This window comes from Euphorbia lathyris, chromosome 3 (assembly GCF_963576675.1).
Source record: "Euphorbia lathyris chromosome 3, ddEupLath1.1, whole genome shotgun sequence".
In the NCBI taxonomy this organism is placed as follows: domain Eukaryota; kingdom Viridiplantae; phylum Streptophyta; class Magnoliopsida; order Malpighiales; family Euphorbiaceae; genus Euphorbia; species Euphorbia lathyris.
This window is the reverse complement of record NC_088912.1, coordinates 55983250-56009529: the sequence shown is the minus strand read 5'-3', so window position 1 is coordinate 56009529 and position 26280 is coordinate 55983250. Positions and strand designations below refer to the sequence as shown.

At 35.4% G+C, this 26280-nt stretch overlaps 1 non-coding gene across 1 annotated transcript; it reads left to right on the top strand.

Moving 5' to 3' along the window:
• The first annotated feature begins 12698 nt into the window (after window positions 1-12698).
• On the top strand, window positions 12699-12805 carry LOC136225185 (small nucleolar RNA R71). Its single transcript, XR_010686915.1, has one exon. It is a non-coding gene; the product is annotated as a small nucleolar RNA R71 (small nucleolar RNA).
• The last annotated feature ends 13475 nt before the right edge of the window (window positions 12806-26280 follow it).

Here is a 26280-nt window from a genome sequence, read left to right as displayed (position 1 = left end):
TTTGTAAGGCGTTTTACTGTTTTTGTATTACAGGTCGAGCTTGTAGATCTGCTGCAACATGAATGTGTGTGCCAACTGGTGGAGATCGATGCCTCAAGTTGTTTAGGAGAGAGTGAGGGCGACTAGTTTTGTCCCATTCTTGGAGATGTTCCATCACTCCAAGACTGATACTTCACTGAGGATCCTGACTGCTTTGATTGATAGGTGGATGGATTCTACCCACAGTTTCCATCTACCTATTGGTGAGATGACTATCACTTCGCTAGACTTCCATGCTATTACGGGGCTGTGATACTCAGGCACGAGAGTTGCCTTTGACTGCATGTTGATTCATCCCAAGCTTAGGGATGTGGAGATTGAGAGGCTGATTATCTACCGCCCTAGGAGTGTTCGCGTCCAAGCGAAGACTATTAATACTTTTTGGTAGAAGCGCGAGGGGCCTCTGAGTGCTGTGGATGTTAAGAGATACACCATTTGCTTTTGTCTCGACGTTGCTGTCTACTATCCTCTTTTGTATGTCTCCTTGTTCAGCTAAGATTCTTAGACTTTCACTGATTGGTTTTGACTTCTCTTTTGCATGTGAGTTGACACATTTCTTTGCAGATTTGGGCTTATAAGAATGGGTTGGTACCATCGCCCATATTGCGTAGACGTGTGTTGAGCGATTTCCGCAAGTGCACGGTTTCACTTGTAGTAATAAAAAGATATCGATCCCACAGGGAACGTTTTCTCACAAAAACTTATTTAAATGTGGTTTAAATACGACTTAAGGTTTATAAAATAGATAATCGTTATTTGAAATTGGTTTTGAGATTGATTTAATAAGAATTAGGTTAGAATATATGAAGAATGTTAGAAATCAATTCTGTATGAATATGAATTACAAAACAGAAACGTTTAGTGTTTAAAATAAGAGATTAATTGTATTCGTTTGCATTAAGCAAAGAAAACAACTTTAAACTTTGTATAAATTATAAAAGTGTAATAACGTAAACTCCTTCAATTAAAAGGCTTTGAACCGCAGACAAGCCTCCTACGGTCGGGTTAGATTGCTACCTTAACCAAATTAATACTTATTTCCGATAAGCCGACTTAACGATCATATCGTCCTTACGAATGAATTTGCCTAAGTGTTCAACAAAGTTTCCTTGTAAAGATATTGAATTTAACTACGTTTTAATGAAAACACCATAACTCACTTCGGATCCTTTACCAAAGTACTACATAAAATTATATTGAATTGAATGAACTTTATTAGATGAAGTGTGAATTTGATACAAGTTTACAAAGAATAAAAAGCATGGAAGCATTCAAAACGACATTGGAGTTTCGGGTCATCAATCCTTTCCTCAAACCTCGTTAGAGTTTGTCAGGCTCCGGGGTCGAATCCGCTACTTAGTCTTCTCGCTGAATCTTCGGAATAGAGATGGTTCTTCTACTACCAAAATGTAAACTAGTTTGAACAGATCTAAATCTAAATCTAATTGCTACTGTGTTTGTAATTAATGAATAAATAATGTGTGTACATCATATCGTTTTTACAAAATCGAACTTCTAACTCTGAATCGTTTCTGGCTCAGAATTTCTGCATAAATTCTGTACTTAATCTTAATAATCTAACTCTCTATATTGAACTCTGAAATCAACTCTTTATTTATAGATATTGAAGAGTCGTGTCTAAGGGTCGTGTCCGCTGCGAAGAGACGTTTCTATCCACCCGAACGGACGCGTTTCTTTGAAATTGAACATGTGAAGATAGTGCTGCCAGAATTTCTAACCTTACCGAGATCTTGGAATCTCAGCCGAGATTGGGGGAGTAAAATTTCAGCCTTCGGAACGCAAGAGAAAACGTCTGGGAGACGCGTGTCGTGATCGAGATTAGGGAATCTCGATCACGACACGGGTGATTATTCCCAATGCCGACTTCATTTCCCGTCTTCGTTTCGGTGTGTTTGATTTTCTTCGTCTTTGACTCTTTTCCTAGGGGGTTTTCCTTTGTTTTTGACCTCTTTTCGTTCCTATTGGGATTTTACCAAGTATTTAGGTACTTTGCATGAAAGAAACATATTCGGACGTAAAAGTACTATAAATAGATATAAAAAGCACAAATTCGTAGCAAAACTGATGTAAATATTAATGATATTTTAGGTATATTTTGGGCTTAATAAATCTGCACACTTAATCTTTTGCTAGTCCCGAGCAAAATTTCACTGAATTTATCCTTTAACTAATCTCTTTATGAAAATAAAACATATATCTTTGTATTCCTTTTTAAATTAGTTAGGCCGAAAAGATTAACCTCGCATGGCGAATTTATATGCAAAATATCAAACTAACTAGTATAAAGGCGATATATCATTCGTCTTGTATTTTCAATTTTAAATTGAAGTATTCGGGACGATATAAACACGCATGTTATTGAGTCTTTCATCTCAAGGCCTTTCAAAGCAAAAAATTTCCTTTCACAAACCTAAACTATTATATGAAAAATATTAAATGAACAAGTACTTAGGTTAATTATTTGCTTAGTTACGCCCAAGATAAGGGTGGTCTCGATCGTAACTTTATATGCATTTTATTTGTGTTCGTTTAAGAGGTACCGACCATACCATGGGTGGACGCAATCGTTACTTTAAACTTAAACACGCTTAATTTTTGCTTTTAACGTTCCTTTCATACCTCGATTGTGATAAGGGTGGTCGCAATCGTGGCCAAAAGTATCGTTTACTTAATTTTCTTCCCTTTCATTCCTCGATTGTGATAAGGTTGATCTCAATCGTGGCCAAAAGTTAAGAATACAACTAATTGATTTAATTAACATGAATTATAAAATTAAAATTGTAAATTGGGAAAAAGAAAAATAGCACATTCATCCTATATTGACTTAAAATTCAACATGTATTATGGCTAAAGTTTCCTTAAAAACTTCAATTGGTGTTAATGTAAAACGAAATCAAATCGAGCTAAAAATTGTTAGTTTAATTTAATGCCTATAAACCTAATTGAAAATTTAAAATAAGATTTATTGTATCATGGATTTCATGATATAAAATAGAGATTGAAAATAGAATTTATTACTTAAATACATTTACTCGAGATGTTTTTACTTAAAATCGTATCAGAGATTTGTGAAAAATTTGAAAAATATTGCCCGTGTAGAAATATTATTTCTAACGATAATAATAACCTAAAAATATATTTATTTTTTTATACAAATGAAAAGTGTAAAGTTTATGAAAATAATGGTTTATGAAATAATATCATATTTTGAAAAATGTTGCAATATGTGTTGCATTTGTATAAAACAATTGTTGCAATTTGTAAATGTTGCTTAAAAAATGGGAAAAGTACGAAAAAAATGTTTGTGGTTTGCCCATTTTACAAACAGAGGTATGTGGTTTAAAAGTTTACAAATAAAGGTCTGTGATATGTTTTATTTACAAACCAAAATATTACAATTACACAGTTAAGTTCTGATTACAACTAAATATATTTTTATCTTCAAAAAAAATATTCTTACATATCAGCAAAACATAATCCCCGAAAAAAACAACTTTCTAAATCGAAACAATAAATAATATGGTGGATTTTTACATTTTTTACTAATCTGACAGTTTATGAACTAAATTGGTATTTAAATTCATTTTACACCGTTTCAATTTGATTTTGGGATCTGTGTTTTATCAATATATAAATATAATTGAAAAAAAAATTAAAAAAATGCTCTTATTGTCATCAATTACTTAAAATTTTAATTTTAAATACTTTGTTTTGTAAAAAAAACATACCACATATCTCTATTTGCAAACTTTTAAACCACGGACCTCTATTTGCAAATAAGGCAAACCACGATCATTGTTTTCGTACTTTACCCTTTAAAATTTATATGGTGAAAAATGGATGTCATTTTATCTTTATTCGTTACATTCATTCATACTAAAATAAAATGATATATGTAATATCTCCTCCCACACTTAATTTGGACCATGTTCTCATTGGTGCAAAAATTGATAAAACACAAAAAATATGTGACGAAAATAAAGCATACGAATTAAAGATAGTAAAATTATGAAATAAATTCATCCAATATAAAACTAAAAATAAAAACATCCAACATAGAATAAAATTGAAATTGTACGAAGCATAATAAAAAGAAATTGTACCAAACTTAAGTTTAAAAACAACAAGATAAATGATGAAAAAGAGTAGATAGAACCTAAGTATGAGTAGGCGAATCCGGTGGAGATGGTGAAGTTTCAATATTTTGACGATGGAAAAATGAAAACAGCCGACGCCTTGTGGACTTGTTCTCCCTCCGCAAAGTATTAATATTAGTGTCCACCTCGGTGACTCAGGAACTCAATTCATTGTTGCTCTCAACCATGTCGTCATTAATTGCTGATTATGTGCATTCATTTGGTTCCAAATCCTCCTCAAATCAATAGGATCATCATCATTAGGGGCATGTCCTTGTGGTGCATCATGCGCCGCTTCCTCTTCTTCCTCACCGCCTTCTTCGGTACCTACATTTTGGGAACTCGAGGCTCCTCCTCCCGTATGACCACTAAGATGTGCAATACGTGACTCATATGAAACAAAAACGGGAGGACTAACACCAAGCAACAAGTTGGCTCGGTTAAGGGCCGCAATGTCCAAAACAGGTATATATCCATGGTAGGAGGTGATGTCATAATCCGCTAATTCCCCACGTGGACGCATCACTAAGCCGGTAATAAAATTTCCTAAGGGCACTTGCTTAGTGTGTGATTTGGAAGCACAATATAAATTATCAAATAGCATTCCGATGCTATCAACATGAACACCTTTCAACAAGCAATCGAGAACAAATAAATCCCGAACTTGAATTTTGGAACTTTCAACTCTCCCAATCAATGAAAAACTAAAAAATTTGTGAAAATAAAACACACAATTATCCCTAATAAACTTGCTTGAAGTGTTTTTGGGAGAAAAATAGTCTTGGCCCGAAAGTGCATGCCAAATTGTGTTAGAATCAACTTCCCTAGGCTTAGTAACAAAATCACTCGTTGGAAACCCGAAAATATTCCCCATCGCCTCATAATCAATAGTATAGGTGACACTATTGTTCCTAAAGGTGATAAAATTCCTCCTTTTATCAAACTTTAAAGTGACCAAAAATTCGATGATAAATTCATCATTATGAGGAAATTTCATAGTAGAAAAGGTATGCCAACCTAGAGTATCCAAGAACTCATTAACCCGATCAGAGAAAGATAATTTGATTACCGAATCAAAATGGAGAAAAGGCATGTCTACGTACTCCATTTTGGTCCTGGAAAAGTGAGCAAAGCGATTACCTTCCTCCTCGGTTTCAATATCAAAATAGGCACCGTAACGGACACGAAGACGATTGGCTTCGGTGACCTTAGGCTTGTGACTGGAAACCTTGGTTCTAGGCATGATTTTGGTTAGTATTTGAGAAAATAGAAGAAGAGAAAATAGAGAAAAGCAAAAGCTTGAGAGGGTTTGAGTAATGGTAATGGTGAATGAGTGAACGAGAAGGTAGAGTGAAAGGTTAATTGATTGCGAATAGGGATAGGATTAATTGGGAAGAGTAAAAGGTAGTGTATTGGGAAGAGTTTAGTGAGTTTAATTGGGTAAAATTGGAGGTGATTTGATGTTTGTGTAAGGGGTAGGTATATATAGGGTGAATATAGGTGTTAATAGGTAGAGTAGGAATAGGGAAAGACCAAAAATTGTGCAAAATTCGGACTCCACCAGCCATACAGGTCGCGTGTTGCGATCGAGATTCCGGAATCTGGGTCGCGACACGCTCTAGAGAAAATCTCTCTCAAAAACTGACGTTTTCACTGAAGTTACCGAGATTATATAATCTCGGTCGAGATTCGGTACCTGGCTGTGAAAAAATGCGCCTAAAAACTCTGTTTTGCGTAATTTTCTGAGTAAATGTGTCATGTAATTAAGTAAATGTGTACCTGAACTTAAAAACACAAATTTAAAACATTAAATACAAGGAAAACCAAAGGGTTATCCTTATTAAATTGAGAATAATGAAACATTAAATGCCTTAATTAGAGTAAATGAACAATTAATGTGCATTAATTCATATAAGTTAAATGAATCTTCTAAAAGGTAATGAATGTAAGTTCATGTAGGTATTAATTCATGTTTAAAACCTTAAACATTAAACTCAATCAAATTAATTAAATTTGATACAGATTCATATGAAAAGTTATATGTTTCATGTTATAAATTCATACTGATATATGTAATAATTAACATGGGATAAGTTCATATAAGTTCATAATAAAAAGTAAACTTAATGAATTTATTAAAATGAAAATTCATTATTATGTTCAATAGTTAATGTTGATTACTTCTTATTAGCATTTCATATATATATATATATATATATATATATATATATAGAACTATTTATAATGGTTTATGAATTGAAACAAATATAAACCAGAACAAAAGATGAAAGTATGAAGTGAATTGAATTTTTTTTATTGCATAAACACATATATACAAAAAAGGAATAAAACATATGTACAAGGAAAATTAAAAACAAACCTATATACAAAAACAAACAAATGAAAATTTAGACAAATCAAACTAAACTAAAAACTCATCCCGTTGAATTGGGATTCGTATGCCCCGATAACGATCAATCTTCGCCTGCACAAATATCTGTCTTTCTTCCGCAGAAAGAAATCGTGGGCCAACCTTAAAAATGCGCTTCACGAGACCCTCACTTTCCAAAAATTCATAATCCATCATTGGAAAGGGTTCAGCATCAGTCCAAGGAACAGAACTTGCTCCTTTGGCCCCGAGAATTATTCCACAAATGATATTTCCAAAGCCAATCTTCTTGTTCTTGGATCGAGAAGCGGCAACAAGACCTTCCATCAATATTGTTGAAGAATCGATGGTGTTGCTTTGGAAAATATCACCCAACACGTACAAGTCCGTGTGTTGGACCATACTGCTTCCAGTTCATCCAAACAAACTATGACACATGAACTTGTGCAAGTAAAGCATAGAATTGGAGTTGTTGCACTTGTTGTAGGCGAGACTTGGATTGAAACGCCAGAAACCAGTTAACATTCTCCAAATATCTCTGGATGTCATATCTCTGCCAGGATGATAATTGGTTGTATCCCTTAGCGGGAAACCAAACCAGGCATTTAATTCAGGGTAACCGAAGGTGAAAGTTTCGCCATCCTTGCGAAAACTTAGACGAACTCGACGCTTGTTCACGAAGCGTACTATACATAGGAATTCCAGAATCCAGTCTCCAATTATTGGAAACTTCATATAGGCAAATTTAGACCAGCCTAAATTCCTTAAGTAGCGATCCATATCATCGCTTACTCCGAGTTCATCATTTGAGAACTTATCCATGTACAACATTCCTACAAAAATAGCATAACGGAATCGGTAATAACGTCTGTCTTCATCATGGTTGTAAATTGGAAATGGTGCACCGTAGCGGTCTGATAAATCAAAACGCTTATTGCGTGCAACAATGATCTTCTTGGAAGATTTTTGTTTGGAAGTCATGGTTTTTTGAATTAGGGAAAAGTCTCTGTAACTCTAGAAATGGTTTGAATAATTGAGAAGAAATCAGAATTTTGTCTGACAGAGATGAAAAGAATAGTAAGTAAAATAATTCTGGTGTTCTCTTATTATTTATAGGGAAATTAAGGTGAATTAATGTGTCTGTTGGTTCCAAAAGGGTGTAAAATTACACCTTTTGGACTTAGAAAGACATGGATTTTCGAGTTGGAGCATCAAAGGTTGCAAGAAGAAGAAGAAATAAGGCTGACAGGTGCAGAAAGCACCCATGTCACGACCGAGATTGGGGAATCTCGGTCGCGACACGCCATTTCCCCCTTGGGAAATGTGCGTCGAAACCTAATTTTGACGATCTCGGTCGAGATTCACTAATCTCGGTAAGATCAGAGAATTTGCTTCCCTTCCTTTGTATATTGAATCCTGAATCTCAACTGAGATTCCTGAAATCTGAACCGAGATTTCTGAATTTTCTCCAATTCACATTAATTACCAGAAAACTAATTAAAAACACGACTTAAATATATTTTTATGCATTTTAAACTTGATATACACTCATCTATAAACTAAAAATCATAAAAATAAAATTTGTAAAAATAAATAAAGAAAAATAAAATTAAAAATAAAAGCCAAATAAGAAAATGTATGAAAATTAACGAATTAATCTTCATTAAATTTTTCCACTAACTTGATTTCCTTAATTGGAGCGTTTTCATAATAAATTTTACATCTATTACCGTTAACTTTAAAACGAACTCCATTAGGTCCTTCAAGTTCTAAGGATCCATAGTAGAAAGTTTTAATGACTAAAAATGGTATTGACCATCTAGATTTAAGCTTACCTTGAAATAATCTGAGTCGTGAATTAAATAGCAATACCTTATCTCCAACATTAAAGCTTTTGACTTTAATTTTTGCATCATGCCATTTTTTCACTTTCTTTTTATATATTTTTGCATTCTCGTAAGATAAATGACGTAATTCATCCAACTCGTTTAAGTCGAATAAACGTTTCTTACCCGCTTTATGCAAATCATAATTAAGTGCTCTAATAGCCCAATAAGCTTTATGTTCTAATTCTACTGGTAAATGACAGGCTTTTCCATACACGAGTCGGTACAGTGTCATTCCTATTGGTGTTTTAAATGTAGTACGGTATGCCCATAACGCATTGTTAAGTTTACTAGACTAGTCTCTTCTTGAAGACGAAACTGTTTTCTCTAATATCCATTTGAGTTCTCTATTTGATATCTCCGCTTGACCATTCGATTGAGGATGGTATGGCGTAGATACGCGGTGGTGTACTCCATACTTTCTCATAAGCGATTCAAAACTTCGGTTTATGAAATGGGTACCTCCATCACCTATCATTACTCTAGGGACCCATGAAATCGATTCCCCACACGTCGAAGACTTCAACTTCCAACATGTTTGTGAGAGGCATCTCATCTTTCCTGCCTAAATTCTCGGTTCTTTGACATTTGTCACACCGAATAATAAACAAACGAACGTCTTTAAATAATGTAGGCCAAAAGAATCCGCATTCTAATATCCTAGCTACTGTTTTACTTACGCCATTATGCCCTCCATAAGAGCTTGAATGGAATTCAGACATTATAGACTCGTATTCATCTTCACTAACGCATCTCCTAATTATACCATCACCACAAGTTTTGAACAAGAAAGGATCTTCCCAAAAATACATTTTAATATCGGAAAAGAATTTCTTCTTTTGTTGGAAACTTAACCCTTTTGGAACAATGTTAGCTGCGAGATAATTGGCTATATCCGCATACCATGTTGACATGACACTTTTTATCTGATAGAGATATTCATCGGGGAAATCATCTCGTATACCGACAGTTTCACCGATAGGACCGTTTTCATCTTCAAGTCTTGATAGATGATCGGTGATAAGGTTTTCGACTCCCTTTTTATCTTTAATTTCTATGTCAAATTCTTGTAATAACAAGACCCATCTAATAAGACGCGGTTTTGCATCTTTCTTAGCAAATAGATACCTTAAAGCTGCGTGATCGGTATATATAATAACTTTAGATCCTAACAGATATGACCTAAACTTATCACATGCAAAAACTACCGCTAGCATTTCTTTTTCAGTTGTGGTGTAATTTAACTGTGCACCGGACAATGCGTGACTTGCATAATAAATAACATGAAGGTTCTTATCCTTCCTTTGACCTAATACACATCCGACGGCTAAATCACTTGCATCACATATAATTTCAAAAGGTAAATCTCAATCGGGTTTAGCAATTATGGGTGCACTGACCAAAGCTGTTTTCAATGTTTCGAAAGCTTTAACACAATCTTCATTAAAATCAAAGATTGAATCTTTCATGAGCAAATTAGTAAGTGGTTTGGAAATCACAGAATTTTTTTTAATAAATCTTCTGTAGAAACCTGCATGTTCTAAAAATGATTTTACTCCCTTAACAGTAGTTGGAGGGGGTAATTTTTCTATCACTGAAGTTTTTGCTCTATCCACTTCTAATCCTTTTTCAGATATTTTATGACCTAAAGCAATTCCTTCGTCAATCATGAAATGACATTTTTCCCAGTTTAAAACTAAATTCGTTTCTTCACATCGAGACAACACTTTATCTAAGTTTTCTAAACATGCATCAAAAGAATCTCCATAAACTGAAAAATCATCCATAAAAACTTCCATGATATCTTCAATGAAATCGTTAAAAATTGCAGTCATACAACGTTGGAATGTTGCTGGTGCATTACATAGACCAAATGGCATTCTCCTATATGCAAAGGTTCCATAAGGACATGTGAAAGTTGTTTTATCTTGGTCATCCGGGTAAATATATATTTGAAAGAATCCGGAATATCCATCGAGAAAACAATTAAAAGCATGACTGGCTATCCTTTCGATCATTTGATCGATGAAAGGTAGAGGAAAATGATCTTTCCTCGTTGCTTTGTTTAGGTTCCTATAATATATACAAACCCTCCAACCGGTGGTGGTTCGCGTAGGTATTAATTCACCTTCGTCATTCCTTACTACAATTATACCTCCCTTTTTAGGTACACAATGGATTGGACTAACCCATTCACTATCCAAGATAGGATAGATGATTCCATTGTCTAAAAGCTTAGTAATCTCATTTTTGACTACTTCTTTCATGTTCGGATTTAAGCATCTTTGCCTATCCGCTTTAGGTGGCTTATCTTCTTCTAAGTGAATTCTGTGCATTACAATACTAGGATTGATTCCTTTCAAGTCTGAAATTTGCCATCCCATACTTCCCATCCTATTTCTAACAACTTCTTTCAATTTTTCTTCTTGATCATTAGTTAACTTGTTAGAGATAATTATAGGTAGAGAATCGCCTTCGCCTAAGAAAGCGTACCTCAAATGGTTTGGTAATTCTTTAAGTTCTAACTTAGGGGGTACTACAATTGAAGGTGGAACTGGTCCATCTTCTCCCACTATAGGTTCTATTATTTCTTCTTTTTGAACAAAGTCATTAACACATTCTTCAACTAAGTCAAGTTTCATACAAGCGAATTCCTCCATAGGATACTTCATCGCTTTGTTCATATTAAACTCGATCTTATCTTCACCTATCCTTAAAACTACTTTTCCTTCTGACACATCGACTAATATATATCCCGTATTCATAAACGGTCTACCAAAGATTAGTGGACAATTAACGTCATATGCAAAATCTAATATAACGAAATCGGTAGGAAAAATAAATTTATCAACTTTAACTAAAACGTCCTCAATTATACCATATGGTCTCTTAGTGGTTTTGATCCGCTAATTGCAAAACCATATTGGTACGCTTGATATCTTCTTCTAAACCTAACTTGTTAAAAATAGACAACGACATTAAGTTAATGCTTGCTCCTAAATCACAAAGACAACTTGGGAATTCAATATCTCCCAACTTACACGGGATGGTGAAACATCCAGGATCTTTGAGTTTAGTGGGAAAATTGCTTGACACTATTGAACTACAGTCCTCTGTTAACGATATGGATGAAATTCCTTCCCAACTGACCTTCTTTGAAATCAAATCTTTTAAAAACTTACCATAGTTAGGAATCTACGTTATCGCATCCATAAATGTCAAATTAATATGCAAATTTTTAAGTTTGTCCAAAAACGTTAAAAGTTGTTTGTCATAGTCCTTGTTTCGGACTTTGTGTGGAAAAGGTGGTTTGAGTACAAAAGTTTTTGAATCAATAGGTGAACTTTTTGCATTTAATGTATCTTCTTTGGATTTCGTTGGTAAATCAGTTCCCTGTAAAGTAGAATTTTCGGGCATTTCCGGACCTAAGTAATTTTTTCCTGAACGAAGAGTGATAGCCTTTACATGCTCTTTCGGATTTTCTTCCGTATGGCTGGGAAGACTTCCCTCTTTTCGGGATGGAATTGATTTGGCAATTTGTCCAATTTGAACCTCCAAATTATGGATGCTAGATGAGTAGTTTTTAATAAGCTGATCGAATTTATTCTCGATCCATTTAAAACCATCATCATGATTACTTATTTTTCCACCGATAGCGTCTATAAATTGTCGATTTTAGAAGATAAAGTGCTAATCATATCTCTAGATTGATTTTGATAATTATTGGTACGATTTTGATTAGCATTTGCATTATTATTATTATTATCTTTCCAGTTAAAGTTAGGATGATTCCTCCATCCAGAATTATAAGTACTAGAATAAGGATTATTAGTTTGGTTTTGCCCTTGGACAAAATTTACCTGTTCAATCTCGCTCATACCTTCGTAATCCACATCCGTTGGGATTGGATTACCATTGGTATCGCACGGTGCCATGAACCTATCAATTTTGTGCGATAAGGCAGAAAATTAGGCTTGTAACATCGAGACTGGATCAAGATTCACTATACCTTTAACGAATGATGTGGTTGAGGATGATGGTTTTACCACTGGTATGTGTCCATGTTTTGCGGGCCACATACTACTGTTGATTGCCATTTCCTCCAAAAGTTCTCTTGCTTGGACGGATGTCTTTTTCATGAATAACCCTCCCAACATAGCATCTAATGAACCTCTAGTTGTAGGATTTATACCATTATAAAATGTTTGCATTAAAAGTGCATCGGGTAATTGGTAGTGTGGGCATAAACGTTGAAGTTCCTTAAAACATTCTCAAGCCTCATAAAGAGTTTCATTATCATTTTGAGAAAAAGATGTTAACTCTTTTATGACTCTTGCGGTTTTTGCCAAAGGGAAATATTTTGATAAAAACGCTTGGGCTAATTGTTCCCAAGTAGCAAATGTTGCACATGGCATAGAAGTTAACCAATCTTTGGCTCTATCCTTCAAAGTGAAAGGAAAGAGTCGAAGTTTGATTGCTTCGGTAGTAAATCTGGTATTTTGAAAGTGTCACAAATTTCTAAGAAATTTGTCAAATGGGTGTTAGGATTTTCGTTAGGTAACCCATAAAATGTTACATTATTTTGCAACATATTAAGCAAAGCTGCCTTAATTTCAAATTGGTTTGCGTTTATTCTGGGTCTAACTATACTAGTGGTTACACCGGCCACTCCTGGCCTAGCGTAATCCATGAGCGTTGGTGGATCTGCCATATTTTCTGGCTTGGGATTTTCTTTTTCTTTGTCTTTCTTGTTTCTTTCTATTATCTCTAAGTGTCTTTTCAATTTCTAGGTCTATTGGGTTTGGTGAAATGCCCGAACTTCGAGAATTGTGCATGAACTTGAAATTTTTGCACGAACCAAAACTACCTTCAAAATAGAATTTGAAAAATAAATATTTTAGTAAAAAAATAAATAAAATGTAAAAGTTAAAATAAGTATGTATAAACCTAGATTCGAAATAACACACGGAAAATCTAAATTTTTGTAAAAAAATTTTTGGCATTCCCCGGCAACGGTGCCAAAAACTTGTTGAGCGATTTCCGCAAGTGCATGGTTTCGCTTGTAGTAATAAAAAGATATCGATCCCACAGGGAACGTTTTCTCACAAAAACTTATTTAAATGTGGTTTAAATACGACTTAAGGTTTATAAAATAGATAATCGTTATTTGAAATTGGTTTTGAGATTGATTTAATAAGAATTAGGTTAGAATATATGAAGAATGTTAGAAATCAATTCTGTTTGAATATGAATTACAAAACAGAAACGTTTAGTATTTAAAATAAGAGATTAATTGTATTCGTTTGCATTAAGCAAAGAAAACAACTTTAAACTTTGTATAAATTATAAAAGTGTAATAACGTAAACTGATTCAAATTTTTTTTTAATTTGTGCAATGCGCTTACATTATAAATTTGCGCAATAACGTAGACTCATTCAATTAAAAGGCTTTGAACCGCAGACAATCCTCATACGGTCGGGTTAGATTGCTACCTTAACCAAATTAATACTTATTTCTGATAAGCCGACTTAACGATCATATCGTCCTTAAGAATGAATTTGCCTAAGTGTTCAACAAAATTTCCTTGTAAAGATATTAAATTTAACTACGTTTTAATGAAAACACCAGAACTCACTTCGGATCCTTTACCAAAGTGCTACATAAAATTATATTGAATTGAATGAACTTTATTAGATGAAGTGTGAATTTGATACAAGTTTACAGAGAATAAAAAGCATGGAAGAATTCAAAATGACATTGGAGTTCCAGGTCGTCAATCATTTCCTCAAACCTCGTTAGAGTTTGTCAAGCTCCGGGGTCGAATCCGCTACTTAATCTTCTCGCTGAATCTTCGGATAGAGATGGTTCTTCTACTACCAAAATGTAAACTAGTTTGAACAGATCATAATCTAAATCTAACTACTAATGTGTTTGTAATTAATGAATAAACAATGTGTGTACATCATATCGTTTTTACAAAATCGAACTTCTAACTCTGAATCGTTTCTAACTCAGAATTTCTGCATAAATTCTGTACTTAATCTTAATAATCTAACTCTCTATATTGAACTCTGAAATCAACTCTTTATTTATAGATGTTGAAGAGTCGTGTCCGCTGCGAAGAGACGTTTCTATCCACCCGAACAGACACGTTTCTTTGAAATTGAACATGTGAAGATAGTGCTGCCAGAATTTCTGATCTTATCGAGATCTTGGAATCTTAACCGAGATTGGGGGAGTAAAATTTCAGCCTTCGGAATGCAAGACAAAACGTCTGGGGCGTCGCGACCGAGAATAGGGAATCTCGATCGCGACACGGGTGATTATTCCCGGTGTCGACTTCATTTCTCGTCTTCGTTTCGGTGCGTTTGATTTTCTTCGTCTTTGACTCTTTTCGTAGGGTTTTTCCTTTGTTTTTGACCTCTTTTCGTTTCTATTTGGATTTTACCAAGTATTTAGGTACCTTGCATGAAAGAAACATATTCGGACATAAAATAACTCTAAATAGATATAAACAGCACACATTCGTAGCAAAACTGATGTAAATATTAATGATACTTTAGGTATATTTTAGGCTTAACAACGTGTTGATGCTCCTCTAGTTTTGGGAGGATATCTGAGGTCCAGCTAGACCTGGATCGTGGATTTCTCGGTAGATGGTATCAGGAACTATCTAGCCGCTCTGACCTGGGATCAGGTATGCAAAGAAAGAAATTTGTTAGCTTAAAGTAAATTCACTAGTTTGAATGCTTACCCCTTTTTCTGTGTATGACAGGTGCGTGCATCCCCTTGGGGGGAATGAGGCTGGCTGGAATGCTGACATGAGGAAAGCCTCCCGGTTGAGTATCTGAAGGTTTGTAGCTGAGTGCCTATTGACTTGGGTATACTATTTGGGAGATAGAGTCCGTCGTTGGCAGGAGGGACCTACTGGATGCTTCAATCCTATGCCTCCGTTTATGGAGACGCTTTATATTACCTGCTACACTGAGGATCCGGCTTTTGCAGAGCTGGTTAGAGGAGAGCATGTGACTGAGCATGATGAGGGTGACTATTCCACTTCCATTGTTGTATTCTTGGGATGGACGTCGGTTCGTTCTGGGGATAATGGTTATGTCCCTAAGGCACCTCCATAGGTATGAGTGATTGACTTGTACTGTATTACACCTGCTTAATTGTATGTATTATTGATGCTTTGTATATTCCAATCCTGCTGCAGGACCAAAGTCGAGAAGTATGCCCAGAGTGCTAGAGCGGAATATTCATCTGGTCCTTCTATAGCTGCACATGCCTCCAGCTCAGGTGCACGTGCCCCTAGGGGTGACATAGTGATTGATAAGTTGACTGAGCATTTCCATACTGGCATATTCCTCTCACGTTCTGATTGACACATAGTACCGTGGAGTATCCTATGGAGCCATCATATTAGCCATCTTTTGATCCGTCGACCACCACCCATGTAAGTTAAATGCCTTCATGACCTGGTTTTCAATCATTTTTTGGACCGTTCAAGATGTTGATATTGTGATATTATGTGTGAAATAGATCTCCTGAGCTACTAGCGTCAGGATGACTCATCTCATTCGAGGGATGGAGCATTAGCTTCTGAAGGACAATGCCTTGTTCTCGATAAGCCTATTTGACATGTTAATAGATGTATGCATGAATGCATGTATCCATATCTTAATGACTCTTATTTATGGAAAATGTAGGATGCCCTGTCTAGGAGAGAGAGAGAGAGAGACATTTTTTGAGGCAGGAGGAGGCATTGAGAGATACCCAAGTTGAGCTGGCGAGTGTGCGATCACAGCTTCATAGTTGGTAGCGTCTATATGGAAGACATGATGCTGAGGAGGCTGGAGGCTCCGAGGAGGATTAGATGATGGGACTAAGATGTATTTGTTGCCTAGTTCTTTAAGGATATCGGAAACATAAACTTTAATACTTTATTATGATAAATAAAATACATTAGTTGCTTGTTTGTCGTATCAGTTGAATGCTTTGATATTTCTGCCATACATGAACTAAAACCAAACTTGTTGTTCATCCAAACATGTAGGGACTTCAGAAGCGATTATGCGAGTATGGAAGAACTGTTCCAAAGGCTGAGTACAACACACATGTCCCACTCTATATGCGGAATCTCCAATGTTACACTTCATTAAGGTTGAATGAAAACTTCCTGACTGCTGTAGTGAGTTATTGGGATGAGACTGCCCATGTTTTTAGATTCACTACCCAAGAACTCTATCCATCTTATGAAGAATTATGTGCTATACTAGAACTTTCTTTTACCTTGGTTAAACCTCTGGCTTTACCGACTTCTAGTTATTCAAACGTCGACAACTTGGCTTATTTTCTGAATATCCTAGCTGTACGAGTACTCAAGTTGATTGAGGAATCAGGATCATCACATGATTTGAAGATGAGCATTATACGCGATCTGTGTATTTCTGTGAAGAAGACAGATGCCTCCTTGGTAAGGCTAATGACCTTATGCTATCTGATGTTGTATATATGTGTTCCTTCTGACTTGATCTACGACTATAGGCTGGTGTCTGTTGCTGACCAAATATCTATAGGATTTTTCCCAATTACACTGACATTGGATAAGACTTTGATCTGCTTGGACCGTTGACATGTTGGATCCAAAACTATTGGACGGGCTGCCATGTACTTCTCTTTGTAAGTCCATTACCTTTAAGCTCTGTTATCGTATTTCTGAGTGATGAATCTATGATTAGAATTTCGATCGTGTGAAAACACAACAACCGTCAGAAAATGGCCCAAAGACCGGCGAACCCTCTCTGATGCTAAAGTCAGTGATAATATAAAGAGAATATCAACGACTAAGCGAAATATATCAGAATGATTAAGAAATTAGATACCTGGATTCTTGGGGTACTTTTATTATAAATTTATAGATAATTAGAGTTGGATCTTTGGGCATGTGGTAGCTTATGATAGGTCAATGGACCCTATCTTTGCGTGCCAATATGTTTATGAAAGTGAGGAGCGTGTATTTGGAGTCCATTGCATTGATTGGTCCACATGTCTCCAAAATGCTCCTTTGAAGACTATGTTCGGCAATGTTAGGATGACTGAAGCTTTGACCTTAGTCCAAGCTCCGGTCAAGACTAACCTTCCTCATTTTCTTGAATGGGACAGGGCCCATCTGAGGTCCTTAAGTTATGACTGGCCTTCTTATTAGAAGCCCAAATAACTTAATACCAAAACAGATGTCCCCCCTAGTAAAATTATGAAATGCCTTTAGGTTTTCCTTGACTGAAGCGTGGAACACCCCCTGGTAAACATAACGTCATTTGTCATTATTACCAAGCCGTCATATTAAAGACGTTGTAATAATCATTAATGTTTTCTCTTATATTCCCAAGGTAGATGTTTTGCCTGCTCCCTTTTTTTATTTGTATAAATCATTTTCTCCAGGTCAGAACCCATCTTCTCTGATTTTCTGCCATTCTCGTCTTCTCTGTAAACTGTAAGTTCTTAACTTCTTTAGGAAGACTACCGCGCCCCAACGACTAATAGATATAAGGCTTGGATCTTGATGCTGAAGAGTGAAGCCGATATTGAAGTTCGACGGCAGAAGGCCTGAGATTTTCTTTGTAGCTAGGAGTTGTTGACTTGAACTATTCGTATTTGTAAGAAAATTGAAACAACTATTATGTTGAGACACGTATTTCCGGAAATTACACAGTCCATTTAGATGCATGACATCATATGATATGGTATTATTCGTGTTAGCTACCTAGATGAGCTATTCAGTAAAAACAACTCTTTCATATAAATGAAAATGATCCCAGTACAACGTTTGTTAATATATCGAATGTACAGAACCTCTATTATCAGTCAGTCTTTTCAGGTTTTCAAACTGAATATTTTCACTCAATGCTCTACTGTTGCTTAGCCCATCCATTTCGATTTTCGAGCTACCAGGCGACTCTTTTTTTTAAATGGCCATTTCTTTTCTTTAGACCTTTTGTGAAGCTCTTCTAGCTGGGGAGATCTCATACATAGTAGTACTTCAGACGATGTTGATTGATCGGATCAGTGAACTCATTTTCATCTATATCCATAATCTCAACAGCTCCTTTTGATAAGACTCTTTTAATGACATAAGGTCCTTCCCAACCTGGTTTGAATTTTCTGCGAACATCCATGTGGGTTTGTTTTAACTCTTTCAAAACAAGGTGTCCGACTTTCAAAGGAACACGATGGTGTCTGACTCTCTTATTATAGGCTATGGCCATGCGTTACTGATACATCTGTAGTATGTATAGGGCTTGAAGACATTTCTCATGGATCATTGTGACCTGCTCATACTTGAGACGAACCCATTCTGTTTCCGGAAATTCGGCCTCCATTAGTACACGAAGTGACTTGACTTCCATCTCGACTGGCAAGCCAACATCTGTACCATATACTAAGGCATAAATAGTGTATCTGGTTGGAGTTTTGATGCTCGTTCAATAACCGCATAATGTAAAAGGCAAGTTGTCGGCCTAGTCAAGATAAGTAGCGACCATTTTCCATAGGATATTCTTGATAGACTTATTAGCTGCCTCTACAGCCCCGTTGGTTTGTGGACGGTAGTGTATCTCATGACGTTCAAGTAGTTCATTCGTTACTCCCTGGAACTGGACTCTATTTTCAGAAATAATACGATGAGGCATGCCATATCGAGCAAAGTTATTCCTCTCAATGAACGTGGCCATCTTTGAAGCGGTGATATTGGTTTCTGATTCGGCCTCAACCTATTTAGAGAAGTAATCGACCGCGACTATAATGAATTTGTGCCTGTTAGAAGCTGCTGGTCGAATCTCGCCTATGATACCTATCCCACACGATGCAAATGGCCAAGGAGTGACTAAATTTTGAAGTTCAACTAGAGGTAAGTGAGGATGTCCCATATGAATCTGACATTCCTGACATTTCCAGACCCACTCAACACAGTCTGTCTGCATGGTTAACCAGAAGAAACCCTAACGAAGAATCTTCTTTGATAAAGCCATTCCATTCATGTGAGGACTGCAGTGACCTGAATGAACTTCTTGCATGACCTTTCTAGCGTCTGATTCATTTAAAAAGCGTAGCAAGAGTCCGTCAACGGTGCGTCTGTATAATTGACCATCTACAAGTCTGAAATGAACAACCAATCTCCATATTGTGTTCTTATCCGTCTGTTTCGCATTATTAGGGTATTTGCCCTTCTCAATGAAATTTGAGATATCGTAATACCATGACTTCTCATCAACTGTTATCTCCATCAGCTCAAGGTAGGAGAAACAAGGAACGGTATAATGATCGGTGATGATCGGGAAAATTGGTGCCTTGGAAGGACCTTCCCACATCAAAGATAGAGTTGCTAGAGCATCTGCCATCTGATTGTCTTCTCGAGCTACATGGTTGAACTTGCACTACCGAACATAGCCTTACGATCCTAAAGAAGCTCAGAATACAGTTTCAGGCTTTCCTTATGGACTTCCCATATCTCTTGGGCTTGCTAGACCATAAGTAAGGAATCTCCAATAATACAGACATCGTGTGCACCTAATTTGATCAATGCCTCCAGTCTGAATAGACAAGCCTCATATTATGCCCCGTTATTAGTAATAGGGAATTCTAGATGCTTAGACAATGGGATGATTTCTCCTTTAGGTGTGGAAATGATAACTCTGATTACCGCACCATGTTTGTTGAGAGCTCCATCGAAGAACATTGTCCATCTCTTGACTTCGATGGTATTCAGTTGTTCATCCGGAAAATCAAGATTCTCAACACAATCTGACTCAATGGGTTAATTGCCAAGGAATTCTGCTACTGCTCTTCCTTTGATCACCTTTCTCGTCATGTATTCAATATCGAACTCAAACAGTAAGAATAACCATCTGGATAATTTCCCTACTAGAGTTGGAGCTAAACACAAGTACTTTATTAGATCAACCTTCGCAACTGCTTGAATTCGGTAAGATTGGAAGTAATTACGAACCATCTCTGCACAAGTCTTTTCTACTATTGAGTAGTAAGTTTTATAATCAAGCAACTTCTTACTGAGATAATAGATGGCACGTTCAGACTTTTCATCTTGTTCTTGGACTAGCATCGCCCCAACTGAAGTTTCTTCAACAGCCACATATAGAATTAGAGGCTTGCCTAGTATTAGAGGTTGTAACACCAGAGGATTAGTAAGATACTTCTTAATCTTTTCAAAGGCCAACTGGTACTGTTCATTCCAAACAACTTGTTGTTCCTTCTTTAAGAGTTTGAAGATAGGCTCACATACTATGGTGAGGCGTGAGATGAACCGCTGACATACTGAAGTGATCCCAGAAAAAGACCGAACCTTTAGAGCAAGCATTTTAGTGATTGCTTAGATTTTATCCAGATTGATCTCTATACCCTTCTAGCTGATGATATGCCCTAGCAGTTTACTGGAGGTAACTCCGAAAACATATTTCTTCGGGTTCAACCAGAGGTTATACTTCTCAATCCGAGTTAAAAATCGGTCCAGAAACTGGGTGTTTCTCTCTAGTCATAGACTTAACTAGCATATCATCGACATAGACTTTGACCTCTTTGTGAATCATCTCATGGAGGATTGCTATCACTGCACGCTGATCTGTGGCTCCGGCATTTTTTAAACCAAAAGGCATCACTCAGTAGCAATAAGTCCCTCATTCTGTAATGAAAGATGTCTTTACCATATCTTGGACGTTCATCAAGATCTGATTATATCCGGAGAATCCATCCATGAAGGAATACATAGTGGCCCTAGTAGCGCTATCAATCAATACATCAATATGTGGTAGAGGGAAGTCATCCTTTAGAGAAGCTTTATTCAGATCTCGGAAACCCACACATACCCAGAATCCGTTGTCCTTCTTCGCTACAGGAACAATATTGGCTAGCCGGTTAGACTGCTGAACTACCTCTATGAACTTGGCTGCAAACTACTTGACAATTCCTCTTTAACCATTAGAGCCCATTCTGGACGGAGATGTCTTAACTTCTGTTTAACTGCCTTTATCTTTGGATCTATTGGAATTTTGTGTTTTGCAATTTCTCTATCAACCCCAGGCATATCATCATAAGACCAAGCGAAGGCTTTCACATGCTTCTTTAATGTCTTGATCATCTCGACTCTCTCTTCAAAAGTTAAGTCATTCGTTATATAAACATTTTTAGGTTTGTCGTCTATATCCAGATTTATTTCAATTAAAGATGAGTTATGGATGCTGATTATGCCACTAGGTGGTTCTAATGCATGAATGATACAATTATTATAGACATCACACAAATAAGCAAACTGTGAATTCATTGTATTAAACTTAGTGAACGGATCATTGTCAAAGTTAAATACAGAAGAAATATTAACATTAAAATCTTTTTTCCATAATAGGAAGCATGTAATCTTCTGGCTCAGGCTCGATCTCATCTTCAAGGAGTATACCTTCGAGATCCTCAGAAAGTTCTTTCATTTGGTCTTCGGATAGCTTAGGAACCTCAACCGTAGCAGGTGGACTCTGATCAGCAGTGTCGGAAGCTTTGCCAAACCTTTCTGTAACCACAGTTATGATCTCATCAGCGCTTCGGTGTTCACCCGATTTCTGCTCTTCATAGACAGTAGAGGCCATAGCATCAGTGATCTCAACTCGGCAATAGGAAGTAGTTTGACCCGAAATATCATCGAGAACTGACTTCATCCTCTTTATAGCACGAGATACCTTATCTTCAATTTCTGGATCGAATTCCTCTTCGTCCAAAGGAATATGATTGGTTGATTGAAGCAAAAAAGGAGTATTCTTGCTTTTGGAGAAATCCACAACATCGTTGAAAATATCAAATCCCGAGAGTTCCATTCCATCAATGATCATAGATTCGGCTTCCCCCATATAAGCATGAGTTTCTGCCTTGACAAAGGAAATGAACCTTTTTCCAGCTTTTTATTCTTTAGGGGTCTCTTCCCACTATCAGGCTTGAATAATAAACCATGACGATTACACTGTCTAGCTTCGATGTTAAAAGAGATAATGCCTTGTTGTTCCTTGCCCAATCCTAATCCTGAGATAAAGTGTTGGAGTTTAGTGTCCTAAAGACAATTGTTTTAGGATATAAATATTAATGAATAAATTGTTTATTTAGTCATTTGTTTAATCAGATATATAGCATTAAAATGTAACTATATATAAAGGCACTAATCTTTCATAAAGAAAGTAATCCTAAGTTTGTTTAAGTGATTATAAAGTGTTCATACAAGCATGAAGTGAGACTGTACTTTATAATAAAATCAATAAACTTAAAATCAACCCAAGTCAAGTAATATGTTATAGGGGTTGACATATTACTGTTGAGACTTGCATGTAACAGTGTTTTCTATCGAGACAGAGAGCTGATCTCACAAGCTTTAGATATAGAGACATCTAGACAGTTACATGGTTCCGGTGAAGGAGTTCATTAGGATTGGGACCTGACTTGAGATAACAGTATGGATTGATTTATCTAATGTGTCATCTGTTCATCTCATTGGTATTAGTAGGTATAACTAATCCTCATACTCAAACATTCATTAATTAGTGATTCTGGAGTGTGATACTTTGATTCTGTGCGAGCACGATCCACTACAGGTGAGAGCAGGGTTGGGTATCACTTAAAGTAATTGCAGAATAGTTAATGTTAGATTGTGCATTCGTCACTCTTGATAAGTGGGAGATATATCCAAATGGGCGCTTGTGGTGAATTGACTGAAATCCTTGTAAGGTGATACATTTAAGAGTAGAAATAGAAATTTCACTTAACTTATCTTTCAAAGTAGATTCAACCTGTACAAGTAAAACGGACTCTTGGTTATATGTAACCTTGACACATTCCATAGTTATAAGGAATTGACCAAAAGGATATAATTGATGAAGGATCGTATTATACTGTACCTAATGCAGAAAGATTAATGTCAGTTATCAAACTGACTTCTTATTTGCTCTGGGGAAATATAATAGGTTCTGCTAGTAATAGCTCGTGACGGTATTCCGTTATATATATGTTGGAATTAATCAGGATGAGTTAATTTCAAATGATATATACGACTAGTAGCAATAAAGGACCTAATGGGTCGCATATGGGACTTGGAACCAGAGGACAAAACTGTAATTAGTGGGACATTGTACATTGGCCGAAATTTAATAGTCAATTAGGGATAAATTAATTTGATTAATAATTATAATTAGATTATGATTGTAAATTAAATTAAAGGATTATCTGATAATATTCATTAGAGGTTTTAATGTGATTGTAACTCTAATTAATTATCCCGACATAAATTAAATAACTAATTAGTTATCCTTAACATAAACGTGTCTAAATATAATTAGTTATTATTTAGATAATAATAAGTATCTATTTAATTATCTAATTAGTAATTATATTCCGAATAAAATTCTAATTAATTAATTAACTAATACAACTAGGGTTAGGGTTTTGAGAAGTCTATAAATAGACTCCCTAACTATAAATTTCGGCCAACACATAGAAGGGGGCTAGAGGAACCGTTCCGAAATCGTTTCGGCTAATTTACAATCTTTCTTACTCTCTCTTTGATCTCGTATCGATTCTGTTAGAGGCAGTCATTGCGATTGCTAATTATTAAGGTTGATTACTAATAGTTATTGTTTTCTATGTTAAACAAATCGTTCGTGGCTCACGGATTAAGTATAAGAAGTTGTGGGATTTCGTTTGCAACTGTAGATAGTTCGTCAGACAAGGTATTTCATTCTATCACTCTTTGTATCAAATAACAATTAACAGAGCTTGGAAAGAGGAAATAGATAAAATTTTATTATTCCGCTGCGCCTAGACTTGTCTATTTTCCTACATTGGTATCAGAGACAGGTTAATCTGTTATTTCATCTGAAAATAAAAGTTTTTCAATCAGATTGAATGAATAATTATTGCTAGGTTAATTACTAAATTGGTTAGTTTAATTAATCTAAAGATACATAAGTTTTGATTACTTGATAATTAAAACTGATTATGAAAAGTTCCTAATTAATTTTGGGTGATAATCATTAAAACAAAACTAAAGGTTTTATAGTTAGATAAATAAATGTTTTGGTTTTATTAAATCTAAAAAATAAAACAAAGTTTCTGATATTCTGAAAATCGTTTCGAAACTGTTTTAAAACAATTATATATATATATATATATATATATTTAAATTAAAAAAAATTAATATGACCAACAGTTCGGGGTTACTGTCGCGAGGCAGCAACCTCGAACCTGCTATTGCGGGTTGCTGCCTTACGGAAGCAACCAGCGGGCAGCAGGTCGCTGCTGCCGTAAAGGCAGCAGCGTCTCTCTGCTTGCTGCTACCTTATGACAGCAGCTGTTTGGCACGGGTCGGGCCGGTTTAAATCGGCCCGGCCAAAAGGAGACATGTTTTTAAAAGGGTTTTTTAAATAGGGTCATTTTAAATATATATATATATATATATATATATATATAGTTTTGTTTGATTATCAAACTAAAATGAATTTATTTAAAAGTTTGTTTTAGCTAAATATTTGATATAAGTAATTCAAAGCGTTAAATGAATTATAAAAATTAATTGGGATATGCATAATACTGATTTTGTATAGGTTATATTGATCTAATATGTACTTGCTACAATTTGATTAGATTAAATATAAAGGATACGAAATTAATGAAATTAAAATTGGATGAAAATTAATTTAAGATGTTGATTTGATTAACTTAAATATTACATAAATAGTTTGTGTAATCAACCAATTAAATTTAATTTAATTGAGTCTTTGCATGTTTGGCGTTATGGACATATTAGACCCTTTATAATAGTTATTTAGTCTTTTGGTATTTTTGAAATAGGACCTGCATGTCCTGCCTCTCTTACTCTCTATTGTATTTCTCTTCAAATAAATTGAAGTTTCTTAGAAATTGAATATTGTTGTAATTCAAGGCGCCAAGGAGAAGACGGAGGACCCAAAGAGAAATATGTAATAGTTAGTATTTCTCTAGGGTTGATCTTTTATTCCGTTTCAGGCTCAACGGAATAAACTTAGAAATATGTCCATAATTGTCAATGTTGAATGTATGAGTGTCTGATGTATGCTAATGCAAATCAAGACTAGGTTAGATTATGAGACTTTTAAATATAAAATCCCTCAGTAATCAAAAGCTAAGTCAATAAACAAGTTGTTGTAAAAATCGGTTGTCCCTCCCTAATATTATAATTCAGCCGGCAGTATCTAGGGACTTAGGGTTGTTGAGCAAACTCAAGCTCGGGTCTTATGGGTAACACCTGAATTATTGAAAATTGTTTTCACGAATATGGGATAACGACTTAAATTAGATTAGAATAATTAGATGAGCAAACTCATGTTGTTCTAACCTAATAGGCAATATGGTTGGGATTGATAACAAAAGATATCAATTACTAATATGGTTAGTAACCCAATAACCTAGAAATCTCATGATTGATGTGATTGATTGCATGAATCTACCTGATAAATAAAACTAGCTTGTTGAGTAAACTCAAGGTGAAATTTTAGGAGTTAGGATTCTAGCTCACTAAAGAGTTTGTGAAATTCTTCGAATTAATATGGAGGGTTATTAATTTGGTAAAAAAGTGGGAGCAATTTAAAACCAATAAAGTCCTACATATTTAAATTGTAAATGAATTAAACAAATGAATAACATCCGTCACTTTTTCTCACTCTCAGATTATAAACAAATCTTACTCTAAACAAGCATGTCGAAAACCGATCTAAGAAATATCCTTAC